The sequence below is a fragment of the Drosophila innubila genome, assembly GCF_004354385.1.
Source record: "Drosophila innubila isolate TH190305 chromosome 2R unlocalized genomic scaffold, UK_Dinn_1.0 1_C_2R, whole genome shotgun sequence".
Classification (NCBI taxonomy): domain Eukaryota; kingdom Metazoa; phylum Arthropoda; class Insecta; order Diptera; family Drosophilidae; genus Drosophila; species Drosophila innubila.
This window is the reverse complement of record NW_022995374.1, coordinates 10,880,413-10,905,637: the sequence shown is the minus strand read 5'-3', so window position 1 is coordinate 10,905,637 and position 25,225 is coordinate 10,880,413. Positions and strand designations below refer to the sequence as shown.

The window sequence follows — 25,225 nt, the reverse complement described above, 5'->3', positions numbered from 1 at the left end:
TCAACTCGAATCACGGTCCAAGTCCAAGTTGGCGTTCAAGTCCTTGGTAAACAAATCAAATACTGATTGCTAAATTAATAGGATTTAAAAATTCCAAATTGTTAAACAAGACTTAAGCTCGCACACTGTTTGTCTAAACTGCTAGGTGTATTTAAATGCGTCTGTATGTATATAAGTCTATGGGTGTAACTGCCACGCCCATCGGACCGAATGTGCGCCAGTCGTGTAACCACAAGCTGATGTGGCTTCGTGCCTAAAGTGGAATTGTTTGTAATGCGCTGATGACGATGACAACGACGACAGCGTCAACAAGAAACCAAGTAAACTGTGGGATTTGCGGAGACGGAAGAGGAGACGAGGAAAGAGGGAAATAGCAGCTACAAGTGCCCACAATGGGGATTAATTTAAATGAGATTTTTAATTTATTTCATCTGAGTATTCTATTGACTTCCAACCAGTGGGAACTTCCTAAGTTGCTTTAAATTTTTTTATTTAAAGTGAACCTCGATTACTAAAATCACAACAAGAAAATGAGAGCTTAATATGACGAAAACCGTATAATAGTATGATCACCTTTATACATTCTTGGTCATATAATGTCACGGACGAGGGAGAAGTCAGAAGGGTGCAGGGGGGCCGTTGTGAAAACAACCGTATGAAATGTTGGTGTTCCTAAAATGTCGGAGATTTAATATTCTCGAACATATATTTTTTGCATTCTTATTCAATTTAAAGATATTTTAGTTCAATTTAATAAATATTTAATTTTGTCAAATCTCTCAAATTTTTTAGACAATTGAAAGTAATGGTTGTTTTTTCCTGGAACACCAACAATTGCTTTTCGGTTGCTGTAGATCATGCCTGAATGCTTTTTTAAGATTATGTATGGTGAGTGCGCACATAAAACTACTCTCCGAAAAAGTCTTAACTTATATAGACGAAAAGTTCACGACTACTAATATTATCACGAGATTGTATTGCTAGTACGAATATTCACGCGTTTCATAAAAATTTCTAAAAGCAATCCAAAAGTCTTTATATTCCTAAAACCAAGCAACCAATTCTAAGAAATTTCATAACAAAAATTGTGGAGATTTGGTAAAATTTAAAGTTTTTTGCATTCAATTAAATTATTTTATTTTATTTAGCTGAAATTTGAAATAATTTTATGGCAGTCGACTTCAGTGACTTTTGAAATACATATTGTACATCAAAAATACAAAATCACTGACATTTTGTAAACTCCACAATTTATCAAAGGGTTATTCTTAAAATCATTCCACCTCCTACGTGCTTAGTCACAGACGTTCAAATTTTTGAATACCTTGACAATATCACGTCAACAAAAAAATAATATAATTGCAACTTTTGCGAGGTTTTTCTGTATCATTCCTGATTACACACTATTATTATAACATTTATCTATACAAAATTGATCATTAATTTTATACTGGAAAATTTACAATTTATTTAATATAAAACCCTTTTTATGTTTTTAAGGAGAGATAGATTTTAAAATCAAAAATAATGATTTAAATTTAAAATATTAAATAATACAATTTATTTGAGTTAAAGCAAAATCAGCTAGGACAATAAAAAAATTCAACCGATTCAAAATACGATTTTTAAAAATTGTCTTTATATCTAAGTAGCAATTCAGTGTAACTATATTTAGTGAATAAGATGAAAACAATCGTCCTTTCCGATTAAAAGATATAAGCAAAAATGTGCGATGACGTTACGTTACCCAAAATGGTAGTTGGTATTGAGTTGGGATTGAAAAACGCAAAGCTCAGCGAAATGGGCAAGACTTTTTCCATACAACTTTTTTTAATATCCTTTTAAATAATGTAAGTTAATTTTCCATGGTTTTGAATTAAAAAATCTTTTCCCACAGAATTTTAAATAGCCTAAGTATGACACGTTACGTTACATGACGTACGTTACATCAATTTTTCTAGCATTAATTAATATATATTAATTTTGTTAGCAATTAACAAACTATTAAGTTAGAATTAAAGTGTTTTCTTTGCATGTTGATTAGTTTTTCTATGATGAAAGACTGATATCATCAAATAAACGTTATAATACTACATACTCCATTTTGGAAGACGATTTTTAAGAGAACGGTCAAAAATAAACAAAACCTTAATTTATAATATGAGTTTATATAATTTATAGCTAAGAAACTTGAATATGTTTCTAGAAAAAAATTTCGAAAGATTTGAATTTTTGATCAATTTTATGATTTTGGCATCGATGGACTTTTTTATGGAAATGCCCATATAAAACACACTTGACGTGACGTTACACACTTTTGAAATTAAATACAAAATTAATTATCCATTTTATGACCCAATAGTTTATTATATTTACTTTGTCGTCCTAAACTCTGTTTAAGTTTCAGATATCACGCACTTGAGATCATCACCGAAGATGTAAAAAGATTAAAAGCTTTTTCGATGACGTGACGTTACATAGAAATATCATTAAAAACACATTAAAATTTTACCGTTGATTGATATTTCTTTTCACCTTTAGCATTTTTTTGTCGTAAGTTCTTGCTTCAATAAAATTGTCAGCAGTGTTGTGCCATTATGCTTAATTTGTGAATGTCTACACATTGGTGACGACAATGCGTAACAATGTAAACAATCCGTAAACAATGCAAACATATTATAAACAATGTCTAAAATAGTATCCCTCATAGGTTTAGCTGAGCTGCTGGTTGATTTTTGCTGTTGTTATCTTTTTTTAAATGGCCTGAAACACTTTCTAAAAAAAATTGCAATTATCTATAATATTTATACTTTATTAATTTACACGTTAGATATAACTTATATTTATATAAAATTATATATTTCTTAATAATTTTGGTATTTTCAGTTAATATTTCTGTCGCCTTTAATAATGTCGGTTGATCCTGTACTTAAAATTCTTATAGAGCTCGACAATGTGTTTCAAATGCACTATAATAAGGGGTGACACAGAAAGCAAAACATCCCGAAAATATCCTAAAACTCCATACATCTCCATCTGAGCAAGCGAGCAGAAAAATCAAATGAACGAACTAAATTACTCATAATCACGGAGTTACCTCTCTCGATCACTTCTGTCATTCGAAAAATCGAACTAATTTTAAGCCATTTAATACAACTCCATTATGGTGCACCATAATATTATAATAATGAACAATAAAGTTGGATAATTACCCAACTGTAATTGAATATAATTCATTATATAACTTTTTTCCCTTGAGTGCGCCAGCTCACTCTTCTCACATTGTCTACATTGTTCACATTGCTTACACGTTTACAATTTATAGTTGACACTCAAGTGTTTACACGTAGACAATCGTGTAATCTACATGGTGTAGTCTAGGCGGCACATAACTGATTGTCAGCGAGAAGAGTCCACCTACATTATAATTCCCATCAATGCATCTATGAAAAAGTTTAAGAAAATGTTTGGATGACATTAAATTTTTTGGTCCTGGTGGACCTTTCTGTGGAAATGCCCATATACAAAATTCATTGTAAACAATACCTATTTGTTATTTGTCGAAGATGGGCTAGTTCATATTGCGCGGTCTACTGATAAGTAGTATTGTGAATCTCATTAGAATCTTACTATTCAGTATTAACACTGCTAGAGTGGGATGACGGCAGAGGTTGCCATCGAGTATGGCTCTGGTGTGTGTGTGTATCAAAGGAAGTGACTTGGCAATTAGTTTTGAGAGACATCACACTCTTGATATTTTATCAATCTATTGATTATAATCAATCTATTGAACATTTAGGGTTTTCACTTGACAGTGGCAGCATGGCAGTGAGCACATGTGCCAGACGTCACAACAACAACATGTCTGAACAATTTCCTGCCAAGGTACTAGATCGAGACCCATGACTACGAAAAGTCAGGCACATATGCCCATGTATAGATGATAAAAAACACTACAGCTGCCTTCCTTCAAAATAAAGAAATGAGTTATTACAAAAGTGAAATATGAAAATAATCTACTTTAAAAGATGATAACACAGCTCAAAATTATCAAAATCATTGAAATAATACAATCTGTTGAAAAAATATTAAGGAACGAATTTTTAAACATAATGAATGCAAAAAATTAAAAGAATTTGCTTATTCTTGCGTAGACCCTAATGTTCCTGGAGCACAAGTTGTCACCACCATTTAACAAATTTTTCTGATGTCAAACTTTTTTTACTTTTTAAAATCTAGCATTTTTTAAAAGCTTATCCGTTATTCAACAATTCTTAAAAATCACTCAGCCGATCTTAAAGAGCATTATACTTTCACAAACTTGTATACATTTTTAAAATAAGAAAACTAATAATGTTTTGTCTCCTTCCTGTATTTACATAATTGGATTAATTAAGCTTCCGATAAGATATTAGACATTAAAATCTATAGTGGAGAATCGGCTGGGCATATTTGCAAGCCTGCATGTTTGTGCTAATATATACTTTGGCACGCCTCCTTCCCGCACATGGTATTAAAATACATACTACAACTAGTCGGCCGGTGCTACAGTCGAGCATACTCGATTTAAGCTCATCTTTACAGTTAGTTTCTATATAGAATTCCTTCTTTTTTTGTTTGGACAGGATATATAAAGCCAAGTTTTATTTATATTCTATCAGTTTGGTTACCATATCTCAAAAAACAAAAAAGTTTTTATACTAAGACTTGATTTTCGACCGATTGTTCCTATGGGCGCTATATGATATAGTGGTCCGATTGAAAAAAGAAACAAACTTGACCTGCAATATAGAGGAATCTACATACCAAATTTGGTGTCACTACCTTTTAAATTGTTCTTCTACTTTGGATATGAAATTTTTTTTCAATTTGTGGGCGAAAAATGTCGCGTGACCGAATTTTGAAACAAACTTGATCTGCTTGCAATATAGAGGAACCTACATACCAAGTTTGGTGTCTCACTCACAGTTTTTAAGAAATTACGTATTATCCCATTTAATTGCATCAAGATCGGACAAGTAGAACGGCAGTTATGGCGATTTAATGTTTTCAAAGTAATACAAGTAATTTCTTTAAAGTACTTTAAATATATTGAAGTAAGTTACATGTATCCTATGGTCGGGATTTCGACAATAGCCTTTCCGACAAGTTATTTTTCGATAAAAGAGGGATCAAAGCCATCTGCTTTACTCGTCTTTCAAATGCTGTTATTATAGATCTACCATATTCAGACTTATAAAAGTGGATTAATTGCCAGGAAATGTAAATATCTAACTTAATTTGTGTGTACATTGGACTTTATAAAAGTATATATTTTAGCACAAAGAATACATTTTTGGGGCTTTAAGAGATTTTCTTTTAATAAGCATTAACGGATTGAAGCAACTCGACAACAGTTGAGCTGAAACTTCCACACGCCTTTCAAATTGAAGGCTCTGCCGTCAAGTGTGCAGTTTTATTGTTGACTGCAGTGTATTCTCTTGCTTTCATAGACATGCTGTGTCTTTCTCGCACTCAACCTCAGGGAGTGTTTAAATATGTGTGTCGTAATTTAATTTCATAAAAGCAATTGTATTCCTACCATGTGGCGACTATGTTCGCCGGGGACTCTCGTCGTACACCAAGATCCTCGACAAACTTCGCATTCAGTCGCATTTGTCGGAATGTCAAAATGACGTTGCCAGCGACTCCAGCAACTGACGGACTGGCTGACTGACTGACTGACTGACTGACTGAGTTGCCAGTGAGAGTGTGTGGTGTATTTATTTTATTTTTTAATGCCAACGCCGAGAGCCAACACCAACTGCGAGCAGACGACAAGCATTTTCATTGTCTTGTTTGTCAACGGCGACGACGACGTCAACGGAGACGGCGACGGCGACGTTAGCGTCGGGAGTCGCATATTTGACATTGGACTTGTGTGCTCTGATAGCGTGCCAGCCAAAACATCACAATGGTTGGCAACACTGGCACGCCGGGCTACCGACCAACTCACACACTCACACACACATAAACACGCACACAGACTCACATACATACGCACCACTTATAATTGTGCATGTTTACTTTGTGTTTTTTTTTTGCGTTACGTTGTGAGTCTGACAACGCGACGTATGCGCAACGTGTGGCAAATACAATGAGAGCTGCTCCTGCCTCTTCATCTCTACATCTGGCATCTCACACAGGAATATTCGAGTCATATCATTTATGCACAAACGTTGCCAACTCTGCTTACAAATGCAACAAAGTCGCAGGCAGCCTTTTTATTTGTCTGCTCTGTTCAGTTTTTTTCTCTGTTGTAAACTGTTTTAGGCGGAGGACACATAATGGAATGGGAGGGGACAAGCGAAGCTTCTCCTGTTAGCGAGCTCAGCCTAACCACAAAGAGGAATTTACACACACATACACACACACATAAATGTGTGCGAAATGCAATGGTATTCTTGGAACAAAAAGCGAAAGAAAGGCGCATTTTAAGCACTTTCAAATTAAATTAAAATTGCAGCCAACAGTCGAAAACGGCAGCTGTAACTGCAAAGATAGCGCTGAAACTGGCAAGACAAAAACGAGAATCGAGAAATGAGAAATGAGAGAATTCACCGCAATGCAGTTTACTGCTTAAGAGTATATTCCTTTGAAGCTACCAGTAGTTTGAGCACTTTAAGGTCCTTTGATTGAAATGAAAGCCATTGCCTTTCTGATACGTCCACAAAAAATGCAATATTTGCATTATTATGCAAGGAAAAACGAATATCTGATGTGCTACTGAATTTCAGAGTAACAAGTGTAAGAAAATGTTGAGCACAGGAGGCCTAGACAGGTTCAAATGTCAATGTAAACTTTGTATTAATAATAAATATTGAGTTAAGAGTCTCTTATTTTACCTTGCACAATGAATAACAGTTTTTTTTTTGCAATTGTTAATAAACTGACTATTGTTAATATAAAATTTAACAAGACCTATATATTATTTATTTTGAAAACACCTAGAGCATTTACAAATAACTATGAATCTTTTGCTTAGCTTATAATTATTATTTATTTATTTATTTATTTTTTTGTGTTGTATCATAATTTGAACTAACACTGACATTTATTGATCTGATTGGGGTTTTTTATTGGGGTTTCCCCAATCCCTGCAATAAAACTTGGGTCAACTAAGTACATTTTTTGAAATAGCCACCAGATTTGTTACTATTTATTTTTTACTCTTTTTCTTACATTCCAAATAATTTGTAGTTAAATCATTCCTTCTAAATTAATCTTAATTTAAATGTGTCGACTGCTATAAGTTTACAATAAATAAAAAAAAATAGAAAGAAAAAATACAGCATCAGCTGGACTTAAGTCAATGTGTATAGACCAGAAGCGTGAAGTATGCAACATTTGATTGTTCCATGTGAACATATAACATACAGACATGCCCCATCTGAGAAGACCAAAGAGTTGCACGCACAAATTCACAAGAAGAATGACGCAAGTGAAATCACATTGTTGTTTAGCAACAATAACAACAAAGACGCGTGTGCACAGATGATGCCATACAACAAAATCATAATCAGCGACAACAAAAGCCAAAAAGAGGAAGGTGGGGATGTAATTGTTGCTGTGGTGCGGTGGTGAGCTGGTGCGGTAGTTGGACTGTGCTTAAAGCCTGTTCCGTACGCCTCGCTGTAAAATATTCAAAACCCAGCAAAAAGTCAACCAAAATGGCGAAAAAATAACACGATTGACAGATTGACAGACAGGGAAACAGGTGGCGCTACATTTATAATTATGTTGATCAATGAAAAACATTTCGCATACGAGAATTTCCATATTGAAAAGGCTTAAAAACATAAACTCGACCCTCATCATTACCAATAACTGCTGATCATTATCAAATGGAATTGCAGTACTTTCCTTGTTGTTTATTGTTGGTCCATTTTGACTTTTGTTCACTTTGGTGTCTTTGTTTTGTTGCTGTTGTTGTTAAGTCAACGTTTTGTAGCTTTTCCATGCGGAAACTTGTCATTGTTGGTTGCGTTATTAATTAATTTGCTGCGGCTGCGTATCTGACACAGTAAGTGTGAGTGCACATACATGCATATAAGTATGCATCTATGCAATTGCATATACATATGTATATATTTAAATAAATATATGTGTGTCTGCATTGTATTTCGTTCCTCTAGCTCTGCTCCTGTCTGGCGTACGCGCCAGTCGGAGTAATAAAATATTTGCACATGAATGAAATTGAATAGTTTGCTGCACCTCTGCACAATTTTCAATTGCCATAGAATCATTCATTTAATTATGGATCAGTAATTGGCGAAATGGAAGATATTAAAAGCCCCAAAGTCGTGAAAATGCTCCAAGATTAAATCCTAAACTTCTCATAAAGTTATATTAAAAAAAAAAAACAATTAATATAACTAAGTATTATATTCATTTCTCAATGTCCATCAATAAATAAAAACAGTTGAAAATTATAAATAAAATAAGAGAACTCTATCGCTCTTTCATATAAATTCAACTTATTTATTCTTAGTAATCGTTCTTATAAAAGAATGCCACACAAAATTGTAATATCTAATATTCCATACTTAGTTCAACTTAATTTAAAAATTAAGTAAATCTTATTTCTATGTTTTAAAAATTTTATATTAAAATTTATCCATTTATCGTCGTCTATTTTACTAGCATTTAAAATCATTTCATTACAATTAATTGCTTAATTGATCCAGTGATTGTTGCAAGGATTGAAAAATACCCAGAAAAACTGAATCAAAATTAATAAGTATTGATTTTAGTTGAAAAACTATTTTTAATGGAATACATCAGCTTATGGATAATTTAAAGCTTTCAAAGTAGCTCTTTTGGACCTAAATACCCTAATTTTCATAATAGAGGGTATAAAAGTAATGATTCTGATTTACAGGGTATTTCAGCAATAATAGGGGTATATTGAATCTTGAAATTCAAGAATTTTTGTTGTGGTAGTTCTGTTCTATCGTTCTGGCTTATCAAAGTCAGCAACCTATTAAGTCGCACTCTGCCAACAAAGACAATGATGACTGCTGTCGTGTCATCAAACATAGTCCAGACACGCATGCACTCACTGTTACACACACACTCACACACACACACGCTTGTACACACACACACACACGCATGTAGTGGAAGCTACATATGTATCAGTGTTTGGTTTTCTACTGTTGGCTGCTGTTGTCTTTTTGTTGTTGTTGTTGCTGTTGTTGTTGGCTCATCTCGATGCGACGAGCAACTTTTAGAAAAAACCACAAAAATATCAGAACAGTCTAAAAAGTTTTGCTCGGCTCTCTGAAACCCAATGACTAAATGTGTCTCGTCAGCCTGTCCGGGATTGTGTGCTATGGTTTTTTCTCTAACAAGCCTTTTGTTATATGAGACCTGAAAAGGGGAAAGGTAGAGGATGAGAGAAGCACTAAGAGAGGGAGTAGGAGAGGCAGAGGCAGAGGCAGAGGGACATGCCTAGGCCCAGACACATGGTAAACATGTCAAATTGACAGTGTGCAGAGTGAAAGCGACGTCGGCCAAATGACAAAGGCAGCAACAAGCAGCATGCCCCCTGCTCCCATCTCCCATCTCCCTTCTCACCCTGCCCCCTGCCCCATGTCCCTTGATCTACGTTCCTCATACACAATTTCCATCCTGCTTTCCTTTTTAACCCATTTTTTCTTCGCCTCGCTTGGCTTTGGGGTGTGAATTATTAAAAGCCACAGCAGCAGCCAAAGCAGCCGAAGCAGCGCAGCAACAGTCAACGTCTAAATTAGCAGAAGCCCAACAGGAAAGGACAATCAGGACGAGAGCCAGGGCCGAGCGACAGCTTTTTCATTGTTTCACTTTCAGCGAATGTAATCATTATTCTTGTCATTATCATTATCATGATTATCATCAGCATCAGCATTGTCGTAGGCTCTCTTCCCCTTTTTTTTCTTCTAGTTCCTTCTCTACTCTTCTCTTCTCTTCTCTTGCTTCATGCTGCGCTTTGGCACGTCGCCATTTGCCGGGTCCACGTCCTTTCGCTTGTCACTCATTCGCATAAACAGTTAATTATGCATAATATGCATTTTGCTGTCATGTTGCGCAATTTTTATCTCCCTCCCCTTCTCGCTTCTCCCCTACAGCCTTGCATTCTTATTAGTGCTCCTCTTTGCGTCCCTCTTTCCTATCTAGTCGTCCTTGCTCCCCTTTTGTTGTTGACGTCGCTCGGCGCGTTAATGTTTTTAAATGCGCTTATTTGTATCTAGATGCATGCGTATGTGTGTGTGTCTATAGATATGCATGTGTGGTACATTGGGTGTTGCCGATGTGTGTGTGTCGAGTTATTGCCGACCGTTAACACGATGTACAACGCAGAAGAATCGCCGCTGCCTATTTGTAATTTAGTTAAAGTTAAAGTTAGTTAATGGTCGGAAAAGAATGATGCTGATATTGAGCTAGTTTAAATTATTTAAAATTACAACCAAAGCGTTAATCCTTTTTTATACCCGTTATTTCAAAAATAAATAAAATTGTTTACTGTGTACGATTAAATATATGACCGTCCGTCCGTCCGTCCGTCCGTCCGTCCGTCTGTATGAGCTCCTAGATCTCAGAGACCATAAGAGCTAAAGCAACCAACTTTAACACAGAAACTTCTATAATACCAATACGAATCCATTCTGTTTTACATTTTTTTTCACGCCCCCTTCAAATCACGAAAGACCACCACACACATCGGCTTTCAGATATAACATAATTTTGTAATTAACGTTATCAATTATTATTATTATCGCAAGCAGGTCGGATTAACAGAACGGCAGTAATGGTAGTTTAAATTTTTGAAGGATTACAAGCTCCTAAAAGTATGTAACGGGTATTCTTTCTGTCGGGGTCCTTTCCCTTTCCCCTTTTCCGATTTTTTTTTATTTCATTCTACATTTCATGACTCTAATGGAGGCGATGTGAGCATATTGTTAGCCGCGTGTTACTTTATATATTTTTAAATATATGTGTACATTGAAAATTCATTCGAGAACTCTTTTGAGGATTGAGTCACACAGATGCAACTTCAAATACTTGAATATTGATAACATAAATCATGGATAGCCGAGTGTGGATGGCCAATTACATTTCATATGCCAGCACGCCGTAAGCTTTGCGACACTTTGCAGTGAAAAAAATATCAAAAAACACTTAAAATTCAATTGGACAATCGATTTGCATATGGTGATAGAAAAGAAGAGTTTCGTCCTGCATAAAATTCACTTTAGCATTTCCTGCATGCTGACTATTTTTGCGTGTGTTGCGTTTAAACTACGCAAAGTGCTGCTGACAATTATTACATCCGCAGGACATTCACATAGACAGCACAGTCACACACTCACAAACTCACACACACATCCACATACATAGCCAAACATTCGATGCGACTGAAACGGAAGTCAAAGCAGAGAAAAAATAACATGTTAGTCATACATGAAGAGGATATGGACGTCAAGGACACACCCATGCCAAAAAAAAAGGAGAGTGGAAGTTGAAGAGAAATGAAACAAGCAAATTAAAAAGGAAAAGGAAACGCATAAAAAATGCGACGATTGAATTTAAATGCCTGGCCACTTCAGCTTCAGCTTCAGCTTCAGCTTAGACGACGACCCCGTTTGACTGCCAGTTTGGATTCCAAGTTAAATGGCCAAAATGTCAACTGCGAGGGTGACGACGAGCACAGCCCATTTCCTATTTGGAACTGCCTTTGACAACGCCTGCCAATGTGCATTTGAGTAAGTCATGCTAAGATTCCTCCATCCTATTCGAGTCCTCCCTTCCTCCATTCCTCCCTTTCCACCCCAAAACAGAGACCCATGGCATGCTAATGGGCACTGGACATTTCCAAAAGCCGTTCTGGTCAGTTAAACGGTCGCTGTGGCAAGTGGGAGTGTAGTCCTGAGCTTGCTGTCCTGTTCTGTCTGGTATTATAAAAATAGGTTGTTAATATGCATGACCATATGCCAAGTGGGCCGAACAGAACAGAACAGAACGGAACGGAACGAATGCCAAGTTCGTCTCTTCATGCTAAGCTACTTGGCAACTCGAGCCGCTTTGTCTTTTATTTCCTTACACAGAACCCGAAACGGCAATATGCCCTAAGACATTTTGTTAGTTTTCCATCCTGACAGACCGGGAGCAACAAGGAGATGTGAGAGGACGAATTGAATGAACTTGATTGCGAGAAGCTCGGGTTTTTGGAACTTTTGGCTAGTGGTTCGAAGAGTTGGACAGCAAAAGACAGCAACTTCTTTGAAACATTATGCAAAGTTTTGTAAAAATCAATAAGGAAAATTATTATTAAATGTCAAATTTATTCTAATGACAGAATTGCAACTTTCAAATTCATAAACCGCTTCGTGGAAAGTACTCTAACTGCAACAATTTTGATTATTAAAGGTGTAACTCTCTGTCTCATCTGTCTATGCTAAGCCCAATTAGAAGTATGTCAAAGTAAACATGTGCTTGCATATTAAGTATACGCCTCGGCAAGCACTTCCACTTTCTGGAAGAGCAGCCAATCAAGCAATCCCATAGCCAGCTCCTGCTCCCTTTGGCTATTCATTAAGTGTCAAAAAGTTTTGCTTTTGGTCATTTCTTTGACGACAAGAATTTACATATGTACATCGAGAATTTCTTCGGATGCTTCCTTTCACTATTTTACAGGCAATGAAAGCTCCAAAAACCAGCTTTGAAAAGCAAAAGTCGAAGACTGAGACCGAGACCGAGACCGAGACTGATGCTTGAATGGACCTCATAGAAAGTTCCACCTTGGAGGCAACCAAATCCAAATGCAGGACAATGTCAGAGCAACGTGTGCCGTTGTCCATTGTATGAATGACTGAAAGGACATTGAATTAAATTCATTTGAAAACGCAGTACACAGTCTGAAACTAAAGTTTTCGCCTCTCTCTTCCTTTCTATCGTTACCCAGTTGGTATGTCTGTGTGCTAGTGCATGAGATTGTATATGTGTATGCATGGGTGACTATGTGTGTGTGTGTGTGTGATTCAAAAGTAGCAGTATAAAATTGTAGAGCTTTGGATTTTTGCTGTTCTTCTTGTTGATGTTGTTGTGTGTGTGGTTGCATATTTAGATATTTTACGCTTCTTTTACTTGTGTAGTTGCTGTTGCAAATATTTTTTTGTATGTTGTGCCAGCAAAATTAACTTTGGCAATTTTAATTAAATTTTTGGACATTTCGGTTATAGCTACATAATTGAGCAATTTTAGCTGGACGTTGTAAGAAGTAAAGCAAAGTAATTCGGAATTTGGAATATTCATTTTAAAGTTTAGACAGAACTGCATGAAAAAAAGATGAGAATGGAATCGAAATCTATATTATACCTATATCTATCTTTATAGCTATATCTATTTATACCATTACTGGCTTTCTCCATTTATAAATTGCATTGATGCACATTTATATTCTTATGCAAGTAAGTGGCAGCCAAATGGTAAATGGAATCGCATTTCGTTTTCATAATCAGTTCAATAGCATCTCAAAGTAAAATACGTAATTTAATTATGCGCGTTGGCAGGGCAAACCTCAAGGCAAATGCCCTGGCACTTCAACTTTTCCTTTAATACGCAATAAATATGTACAAAAAAAGAGGAAGAAAATGGGAACAGGAAAGACAAGAAACTGAATGAAGGAGGCAAGAAAGCAGCTCGAGAAACGGAAATAAAATAAAAAATATGTTGCATAATTTTGAGCTTTGTTCCGACTTAGTACCTTTCCACACACTCGCAACACACTCACACACACACACACATACGCAGACAGAGGCAGAGCAAATGCAGCCAGATCCTGAGAGCCTTTTGCGTCAACTTAACAGCGTAGAAAATATCCAAGGCAACAATAAGAACAATAGTTCCCTGGGGAGAGTCGCCAGTGCCGAGTGCCGAGTCCCGTTCTGGCAAAAAGGCAAATGAAGGCCCACACACACGCACACACACACATACTCACACGCATACGCACACAGACACATGCATGCAAATCCTTTTGCTGGCGGCAGATGCTGCCATCGCTGCTTTTTATTTTAACATTTTTATTTTATTTCCACGGCGCCTTTTGTAAGCATCTTTGGCCTTCGCCACGCCTTCCCAGCCCCCCTCCACAATATTTCCAGCTATGTTGCCAGCTTTTCATTCTTTTTTATTTCTCGTTTTCTTCACTCAACACACATACACGTGCGCAATGAGCTAAAGGATATATTTTTACATATTTTTCTTACCTTTAAAAATAATTTGCAAGCCGCCTTCCCTCCATGCCACATCTTTGAGCCCCCTCAGCATTTTGTTGGCTTGAAACGGAATTCAAATGTATATTTAACAGTGTGCGTATGTGCCTGCTACTTGCACATACGATACCAATACAGACACAAATACTGACGCAGAACACGGATAAAATAAATGTTTTATAATCAAGATTTTAATCTCAAAGCCGAGAATTTTTGTCTAAATAGTGCTTAAAATTTCTAAAATTAGAAAAACATCTTGGTTTTAAGAACATTTTAAATAAAAGCAAGTTCACTGAAAAAAAAGACCAAGTTCTAAAATCAAGAACATTCATCTTAAATATTTTGTTCTTAAAATAAGATTATTTTAAGACCAAATTACTAAAACTAAGATTATTAATCTAAAAAATCTTAAAATCTTAATATAAGAAGCAAAATCTTAAATTGTTAGGAAAATATAAATAGGTACTATTTCGTATCAAACAAATGATGGCACCGTGGCGCTCTGGTTAGAGAGGCCGCTTCAGGTGTGAAGCAGTAGGCGGCGGTTCGAATCCCCCTCGTAACAAATTAAAATAACATTTATAAAATTATTAAAACAGAATAAAATATAAATAAATAAAAATTTTAAAATAAAAAAAAATATAAATATAAAAAATAATTTTCATTTATTTTATTTTTTGATTTTAATTTTAAGAACATTTATTCTTAAAATAAGAACTTGGTCTTATTTAAAATGTTCTTAAAATCAAGATGTGTTCTCTTAATTCAAGAATTTGATGTTCTCGACGCATTTTTTAGACCAAAAATCTTAGTTCTGAGACCAAAATCTTGATTTTAGAACATTTTTTTTATCAGTGTTCTTATTACAAGAATAAATGTTCTTAAATTTGAAGTCAGCAAATAACAAAAAATAAAAAAAAATTGAAATTTTAAAATATTTTTTATAATTGTTTTTTGTTTTTATATGTTTAAAAGTATTCCTTTACTATTTTTTTCTTTGGAAAGAGTTTTCGCGGGATCTCTACTGGTTTCTAATAAAATATGACATATTGTTAATTTCCTATCAATTTAAGATTTTTGTTCTTATAATAAGAGCTGCCACTTTTTAGATTAATATTCTTAGGATTAGCTTTTGGTCTTAAAATGGTCTTATTTTAAGAACTAAATATTTAGGATGAATGTTCTTGATTTTTGAAGTTGGTTTTTTTTAGTGTAGGTACAAAAAAAAGCACATTTGTGTTGGCTTTTCAGACGGCTTTTTTCAGCAAGCAGAGTGCAAGCAACAAACAAAAGAAGGGCGAATCGAGCAACAAGAAGAGACAATCACTAGCGCAACATCTCATTCGTACTTACTCACACACATACACACACATGCAGAGACAAACTAACCGCCAGCGCCTTGATGATATTTTTCCCTATGCAAATCGCATGTGGTTCCTGCTCGGGCTCCTGCCCTGGTATCCTGCCTTGCACTAGGCGTGCGTATGAATACATCTATTTATGCATATATTTACAAGAGTGTGTGTGCGTGTGGAGGGTCACATACATACATTCACTTTTGGCTATATGTTATGTAAAGCGAATCAAGTAAAAGCAAAACAGCAGCACAACAAATGCCTTGCATGTATGCATACATAAGTTCAAGCATACGAAGTTGTTATGTGTGTGTGTGTGTGTGTGTGTGTAAATAAGTAAATACATAAATAAAATTGAAAAATTCCAAGAGACACCGTTCCTATGCCAGCCTGCAAGTATGCAACGATTATTATTGAATTCAAAGCATTTACAAGTAGAACAGAGTTGGACTTGAAAACCACCTAAAGAACTTCAGATGCTCTATGTTGAACTAAAAATTTTAATACTGTTCAATTCAAATATAATTGGGAAATAAGAAATTTGTTCTGACTTGCTTAAAAGTGCTTATTCTGAATTCGATAACTTAATCATACTCTTCAATTACATTAGCACAAAAGGTATTTAGATCATTGAAACCTGACGAATTTCTCAGATAATAATCTAAGGACAGCCCCAGATTTAGTTTTGTTATCGCCAACCAGACTCGGGCTTATAGAAAAGTGATGTGAGGCCAAAGGCTTTTTAAAACAATAGATGAAAATATTTAAATTGCATTCAAAATGGAAACCGACTTGAGCAATGTTAAATTTAAAGAAGCTAAAGGCTGGATGACAGGCTGCCTATATACCATACATAAGTGTCCTCTCTGCTAGAAAGTGTCTATGTGGATAACGGGTCGTATGTGTAATATGATTATCAGGAGTTCCCTGCTGCATGGTTTCACGAATTTATTGTGTGAGCAGTTGCAGCTGAAATAGAAGCATATTCAGACGACGAAGCCTTTGACTGACACCACCAATGACTCGTGGCATGCCTTGGTTTTCTGTCTTCAGTCTTCTGCTTCTGGTTTTCTCTATTTTTATTCGTCTGTCTGCATTATTGATAAAATATTTGCCGGCATTTTCATGTATTTTCTTTTAATATGTTACGCAGCAGGGAAGATGCTCCACACACACAACACCCACAAGAGTTGCATTCATTTTGTGGTCTGGCAAATGCGTTAAAAGCCTTTATTCAATTCCTTAACGAGTCTCAGGCGAGCTTGGCCCATTTGATGTGGCCACTTACATTCGTATGAGCCATGAATTTATGCAACAAGTGAGACATTCATCTAAACGTATAACAAGTACTCTAAGTGCACGATTATTTTAAATTTTAAATATTCATTCAATTGGAAAATAGTTGTGCGACTTTGACTGAAGCCAAGAGCTCTTAATAACAATTATTGTCTCACTTTTCACTTACCTTTTGGACAATCAATTTCATTGTACATTTAGTTGCAGCATCCAACAAGAGTTTGAATAATCGAATAATCGAAAATTGTTTCTAACTTTCGGGCGATTAAATCAGTTGCGTGGCAATCTCAGATCCAAGTGTTAATGGGAATTGTTGATCAGTCTGATGTGATTAGTTTGTAATTGAAGCAAGGATTATTAAGTTCCAGCCAGACTTGAATTGATTAGATTGTCGTTCAGTTTAGTTCAAGTTGCGATTTGTGCAATTTGCAATTTACAGTGCTTGCCTGGCAAATTATTGAATTTTGGTCAACACTTTGCGCGGACAAGTGAATGCCAATCTGGTCACACCCACACTAATGTCCATTCATACATTGGCGACGGGTGCTTGGTTTATTTGTTCGTTCGCTCTGTTTATTTGTTGAAATGTTTGTTCGTATGTTTATTTGTCTGTTTGCTTGTTAATTTACATTTTGGATATGTTCGCGCGTGTAGCAATTGCCGCTGTCGGCTATTTGCCAAAGTTTCGCTGTTTAGTTTCAGTTTCAAGAGTTTGCCTTATTTACCCGCGAATTATAAGAGCGGCAAGCGGCAGCTGTCGAGACAGTACTCAGTCAAATTTATGGCTTGCCTGCGGCTGCTTATATTATTATTGAAAGTGATGTTTATTAAGTGCGCCGAGCAACACATGTACGATTGCGAATGTAAATACAGAATAAAATAGAGATGCGGATACAGATAGTGATTTGAGATACACAAACCTATTTACAGCATTACTCAAATGTGGCTGTTGATTTAATTTACACTTGCAATAGATAATCGTCACTGGGTTGTGTTGATTTAGGAGTTTTTCCTTACATTTTTAATTGCTTTCTCAGCTGAGTGTTGAGTCTATTGAGAAGGTAAACAAGCCAATTGTGCTACCTAATTAACAGATTAAATTCTGTTAAGTTTTATAAATACTTTCATTTTATTTAAAAGAATTACTTAAATTCAATCTATGCTTTTCCCTGTTAATATCACGCATACGCAGCGTTGTGGACAACTACAGATTGCAGTGGCATAAATAACAAGCAGCCATAAGGCGTTGATGTTGCGAGTTTCACACACACTCAAACACACCCAAGCACACTCAAACACACATATTCACAGAGACACACACATGTATGTGTAAATGGGCAACTAAATGTAAGTTAATTTAGTGGAATGAGAAGCCTAAAATTTAGTTGTATGATGGCGCCTCTGAAAATGGAGTTTTCTCTTCTAGCGCTATGTTTGCCAACTTGTTATGGACGCATACACTCACACTCACACACTCATAGAGACACACACACACTCAGAGGGGCACTTGAGAACGGTTTGGACAGTTTTTGGCGCCAAATGGAATAATGTTTTGCGTACTCTCGATATATTGGACAACACAAACAGCTCACTGGCAACAAGCGGCGTATACTTGATGTTCACTACACTTGCAATTGGCCATTTGAACGGCATTTCGAAGCACGTCGTTTGAAAATGTACGCTAAACTGCAGTTAAGTTTTGGCTGCAGCAACAAAAATTAATGCAAAATTGCATACACACGACACGAGAAAGACGACAATGACGACGACGACGACGACGACGACTACGACTACGACAACGGGAATGACGACGACGGGAACGACGACGATGCTGACGATGGCAACGACGACGACGACGGCGAAACAGAAGAGCAGCAACAGCAGCGGCGGCAGCAACTCATTGTTGCGCTTGCCACATTGAATGCGTTGCGTTATGGCGGCGTTAGCCTGATGCGACGATGCGACTACCGGCCGCATTTCAGCATCAGCTTCATCGTCACCGTTGTACGAGTTGTCGTTGTCGTTGCCGACACCAACACCGACACCGACACACACACACACACACACACACACTCAGGCATAGATAGCACACTCGGAGATGAGCAACAGTCGACGCTAACTGCGACTGCGACTGCGACAGCGGCTGCGGCAGCGGCAGAGATGAGATTTCACTTCCGCATGCTCTCGTCGGTGCTCTCAAAACCGAAATTCGCCAGCTGTGTTTGGCCGCCTGCCGCACACAATAAAAGTTATGCAAAAGCCAAAATAGCAGCGGACAGCTCCTGAAAGTATGCAGCACGAACAATCGTTTCTCTCTGTGAGTGTGTGTGTGTTCCTTTCCGACGTCTACGCGGACGTAGGCGTCGCTGCGAGCAGCCTATAATGAGCAACAACCTCTGTAAGTCCCTTCGTGTGCTGTAACTTGCAGTTTACATTTAGGGGCTGAAAGCTCCCTAAAGAAACTTTCTGTTAATCCTAAGAATGCCTTTCCCCTACTAAATTTATAGTACAGTTATAAGTGTAGGGTAAAAGCTTTAAGCTCTGTTCGAAAAGCTCTCTACATTTGTCTGTTAATTGACAGCTGTAAAGTCCAGAGCTTAAATAATATTTAAAGTAGTTCACATGCTAGTTCTATAATATTAACATTCTGTTAAACAACAGAGCCTAGATTGCAGCATTTAAGGAAACTGTTAGTTTCCTGCTCAATTTCATGTTAGTTTTACATTTATGTTAAGCCAATTACCCTGGGGTATTTGCAATGTTATTTAACATTATCTAACTACCCCTGTTGCAATAGGGGTCGTTAAAAACTTGACGAAACTTCTGCAAGCTAACAGAGATGTGATTTCAATGAGGGGTAGTTAATGAGAGAGCAAGAGACACCCCGTTTTGAAATTGGGGTAGCAAAGAATATGCCGCTTTTAATAACATGAAGCATGTTGAGGACTGTGAGCTTAAAAGACAGCATAACTGTAAAACGAGCGTTGGAATTTTAATCAGTGGCAAACGAATTTGATGACATCTATTTCACAAATTGTGTTAAAAATATATAAATAACTGTTTTGAAGCACAAATGTGTATGATCCTTAAAATGGTCATATTAAAATTTGATGAATTTCAATTTGAATGAACTTTCGTAGCCGTTTCCTACTTTTAGGTGCCTCGCTGTAAACAGTTTTATGGCACCCGATGCTTTCAGATTTTTATGGCTCAGCTTTTCGCAAAGAACAGAAACGAGACCAAGAATGAGAACGAGAGGCAAGTGCAAAGCTTTGGTGTGGGTTGATTGCAACTATCATAAAATAGAGTTTATAACAAAGTTTCTACTATAATACGACACCATAAATAGAGTCAGAGTTGGCAGTGGAGAGTGTAGACACTGAATAACATAATTATGTTGCCTTCAATTTGTTCACCTGTTCATAAAAACTCATCATTAGGTCAAATTCTACTCGTCTTGTTCCCCATCGCATACTTTTCTGCATGCTTAGCACTTTTTTGCTCGACTTGCTCAATTGTTGCCTTAATTTTGCAGCTCGGTTCGCCTTTTTTTATTCTTATGATATTCATGAGTCTTTCCTCTCCTTTGGCATGTGTGTGTGTGTGTGTGCATCACGTATAAATATTTTACGACGTCCTTCAGTCATTTACTTTTATTGCAATATTTGCTCACTCAACGTTTATGATGATCATTTTAAGCCATTTTTATGGCCAGCTGCTGTGCGAATTGCATGAATCACAGACCCACAACTCGCAGCACCATCCATGTGAGTACCCCTACTCGCTTTCGTACTCGTACCCATCCAAGTGCCCCAAGTACCCTTAGGTGTTTTTCTGTCTCTCTTCTTGTCTGTGCTTAACTCCTCCACCTTCCCAATGTTGCTAAATATTTGGCTACCTTTGGCCACTTTGCTCCTTTTTATATAAATGGCAGCTCATTAAATTGCTGGCACCGTTTTCTCGACTGAAGTAGGGGTCGTAAATTGGTCGGTCGTTCGGTCGGTCGGTCGGACACCTGGACTTTGGAGACCGGAGTCCAGACTCTTGCTCATTTGTCGCCCCTTGTCTGCTCTTAATACTCTTGCATACTTTTGTGCGCATTTCTAGAACAAAATTCTAATTTGGTCAACAACTTGTCACATCATTTGAGCTGCTGGCCACGTAATGAGCTGCAGCTCAACCGAAGCCAACTTTAACTGGGCAACTCGACCCGGAATCCAACTTTGACTCCAACTACAACTCGAACTGGAACTTTAAGTCCATTTTCACGTGGCATTTGCACGTGCTGGATGGAAACTATGTCAACTGCAACATCAACGACAACTTAAACGTGGGCAAAGGCAGAGGCGTTGCCAAAAACTACTAAAACTATGCTAAAGTTTATGCCACTTTCGGCTAAGCACTTAAAGGATACGCTCGATTGCTTTCCGGCCTGTCCTGAACTTTGGCTGTGATGCTCTCAATATTTCAACAAATCTCGTGTGAAGCCGGGCCACACAGAAAGTCAAAAAGTGCACTTCATTTGATTTAAATTGATTCGATGTCAGTTTGAATTTCATTTGGAAAATGGCATGGCCAAAAATTTGCCAACCGCCCGCCACTTGAGCGACAGCTCAAGTGATGACAGAGGGAAGAGGAAAGAGGGTGGAGAGAGTAGACCGACTTATAAGTTATAATGGCCTGACCACAACTTCCCACTTGACTGAGACCAAAAGGCATGCTCAAGTGCTTTGGATGCTTAAGAGCAAAATGTATTCATGTGAATTGAAGATGAGATTGTCAACTCGAACTGTAGCGCCTCTTTGTGAGTATATACGTGTACTCGTACTTGACATTATGGAATTACAGTTGCAAATGGACAATTTAAAGCCAACTTTACTTTATCAATAAGCGAGCCTTTGTATCTCAGTCTTATCGCGAATCTAACTTGTTTTTGCACGGATTAACTTTTGCCTGCAGCCGACTTGGCGTCATCTACTTAGGTAGCGCCTGAAAGGCGGCTCTTACTTTTGGCCAATTGCAAGTTTTTAGTGCATCAAACTGTCATTTTGTTTGCGCCGATAAGTGAGCGAGTTTTTGTTTGTCCGCGATTCGAGAAGGCGGTTGTGCTTCAGTGAACTCTGTTGAGTTGGCAGGTCACACGCCAGTGGACACCGGGAAGGAAGGAAATTGGAGTAAGGAAATGGGAGTGAGAGTGAGATTGAGATTGAGAGATCAGGTCAATGGAATTCAGCCAAAATAGAATACGATAACTCAATTAAAGTTCTTAACAACTGCTGCAATTCTCCGCATATAAAAGTCATGCACATTTCATCGATTACAGAATCAACAGAACTCAATGAACCAGTCGCATGTTATTCAATTGAACATTAGCAAAAAATTAAACACAACTCTGCACAGCATACAAACAAATGCAAAAAGCGCCCTCATTGCGCCCCAGTTGTAGACCCCAAACAAAAACAAGAACAAATACAAAAACAACAGCAACAGCAATTGCAATTGCAATTGCAATTGCAACTTCCCCCGACTGAAACCCCTGAAAGCACAGTCCATTGCACACACATCGACAATGACAAGTACATGGGCATAATAAAGTCTTGGAATTTATTTTTATGTGCATATAATAGAGGGCAGTCGACCCACAATCCGCCCCATAACACAAATACCCGCCCAATCGTCCTGGCCGCCCCCAGGAGACGCATTTCATCTGACAATACGGCAAATTTTATGTGCCAGAAAAAAGCAGGAGAAACTGAGTATCGGGCACAGAATTTGCAATGCCTCTACAAATACAAGCACCAACAGCAACAACAATTGTTACAAGCCAAAATAAACAGTTGTGGAGACCCAGTCAAATAGCTCGAACTCGAACTCGGACTCGAACTCGAACTCGAACTGAAACCAGAACCAGAATGACTTTCTTCATCGTGTCCAATGAATTGACCGAAACGTCCGCAGCGAATTTTCGAATTTTGCCAATATTTGACTCGTATTTGCGTAGTCATTCCGAGATTATCGCAATTGAGAATCTCGGCATAAAACTGGGGAGTTTACCGGACCTTTAGGGTTGCTCAAGGTTGATGCTATGACAGGGCTGATAGCTGTCGATAAAGCAAGGCAAACAGATAGATAGATAGATAGATGTCTTTCTCTGCGGAGTGGAAGGATACAGAAGATGAAGCATGAAAATGTTGCAATCGAAACTGGAGTACACGAAAAAAAACAATGTATGAAAAAGACATGAAAAATAATATAATAAATAAAAATATATAATATAATTATACAATTTTCATGAAACACGAAACACTGTGGTGATTTTCTACGAGAGTCAATACAATCAAGAGAGCAATAATGCAATAATAATGGTAGTATGTCTTTGAAAAAGGTTCACTTTTTACTATTTTCTGTTTGATGATAATCAATTTAGGTGCATAAATTATTTTAAAAAATCATATTTTTAATTTAAAATATTTCTCAGGGTATTCAAGTCGTAAGCTACGCCAACTTTTCATTATAAAAATAAAAGAAGGCCCATGAATTCTTGACAAATGAAGAACAAACAAAAGACGCCTTGACCACTTTAACCCTCCCCCTCCTATCGTGTGTTCCCTTCCTGTCACAATTCATTAGTAGATCGACATTGAAAGGAAACGTAAACAGACTTTTTGTTTTAGATTTCGTGACAAATGTACAAAATGTACAATAATGGCAATGCCATCAACTAAACCCCCATGAAATTATCACTAGAAACAAAATATTTACACTGGCTCGAATGGTCGACTGGATGGGACAGGAAGTGGACTGTCGAAGCCGAAAAGGATTACTTATCGCATATTTTGACATAAGTTAAGTTCATCACTGAAATACGAGAGTCAATTGTCCAATGTCAAATTCGGCTTGGGGGTTAAAACCAATGGACAGACAGACAGACAGACAGACAGACAGACAGACAGACAGACAGACAGACAGAGAGGGAGAGAGAAAGCCATTTGCTCGTGTGATGGGTCAATTGTGATAAGCCGACCGTCTGAACGACAGACAGACAGACGGAGGGTCCAGTGTCCACCCTCGAATGCTCCTTTGTTTATAGGCATTCTACGCCTTGTTTATTTGCATTCGTTTGTTTGTATTTACACTGAAATCGAGGCAGGAGCTATCGTCCTTAGGTCGGTTTTGTAAAATTGGCAAAAATCTGCAGCACAATTGACAGCTTAGGGCTAGGGTTAGGGTTAAGGCAGGGACTGAGATTGGGACTGGGGCTTGCTAAACAATTGATGGACATTCTGCACATATGCAGGAAACTTGGCTTTGATTTCTCGTACTTATTTCAAATGCGAGTGCTAATAATACTAATATTATAGGCTGAGCAAGGGACAATGCAAAAGAATTTAATTCCAGTTTATATGTAGTTTTTATTTTTAGACTTTTCCGCTTTACATAAATATTTCATTTGAAGGATATAATTCCAAATCACAATAAATCCCTAGGAAACTTTATTTAACAACTGATTACATAAATTCTCTTTCTGTTGAGTAAATGTTTGTGTCTCTTTAAGGCAGAACTTTAATTCGTGCAAGTTGTATAAGTATCTTTCACTATCTATCTGGCATATGCATAGACCCGTAGATACATGCATATGTATCTCATAGTTAGCTGTTGATACTTCGACATCTTGTGTGCTGTCTAGAAGCACTGTCTTCTCAGGCTGTTCAGAAGCCAAAGCAAAACAAAACATTACAGAAGTGAGGGGAATGGGAACAACAAAGGCAACAGCGACAGCGACAGCTAACCAAGGACTCAGGCCCAGACTCGGACTGAGACTGCTCTGAATCTGACTACTCATCCACAGTCGCGGCTGGTTGTAAAGATATAAAATCAGACAACTGCAACAACATACTTACACACATACAACAAACAACAGAAGCTACAAGAGCAAGAGCAGAGCCAGGACGACGATGTCCTGGGCCGTCGCGTCGTCTGGCTCTGTCAGCTGCAGCGGCGATTTGTAGCGCCACAAGGATAATCACACTTTTAATCGTGATTTAAGTTTATGGCGCTGGGCGCTCGTTTAGTTTCTTGTTACCCGACGCGTTCGTTGCTTGTAAAGATTTTCAATTTTTTCCATGGCTTCATCAGCATCGGCTCCGAGCAACATGCAACCTCCTTGTTAGCTTGCCGCTTTCATTTTTATATTTTTTAATGATTTTTATTGCATAACTGCCGTCGTGTCGTGTCTGTCCCTCTCCGCCTGCCTCACCCGACGTCTGCCACCTACGACTGCCA

At 37.3% G+C, this 25,225-nt stretch overlaps 1 protein-coding gene across 1 annotated transcript in view; it reads right to left on the bottom strand.

Moving 5' to 3' along the window:
• Positions 1–25,225, bottom strand: part of LOC117782918 (probable serine/threonine-protein kinase dyrk1) — a 62,562-nt gene that overhangs the window by 731 nt on the left and 36,606 nt on the right. The window lies entirely within an intron of this gene.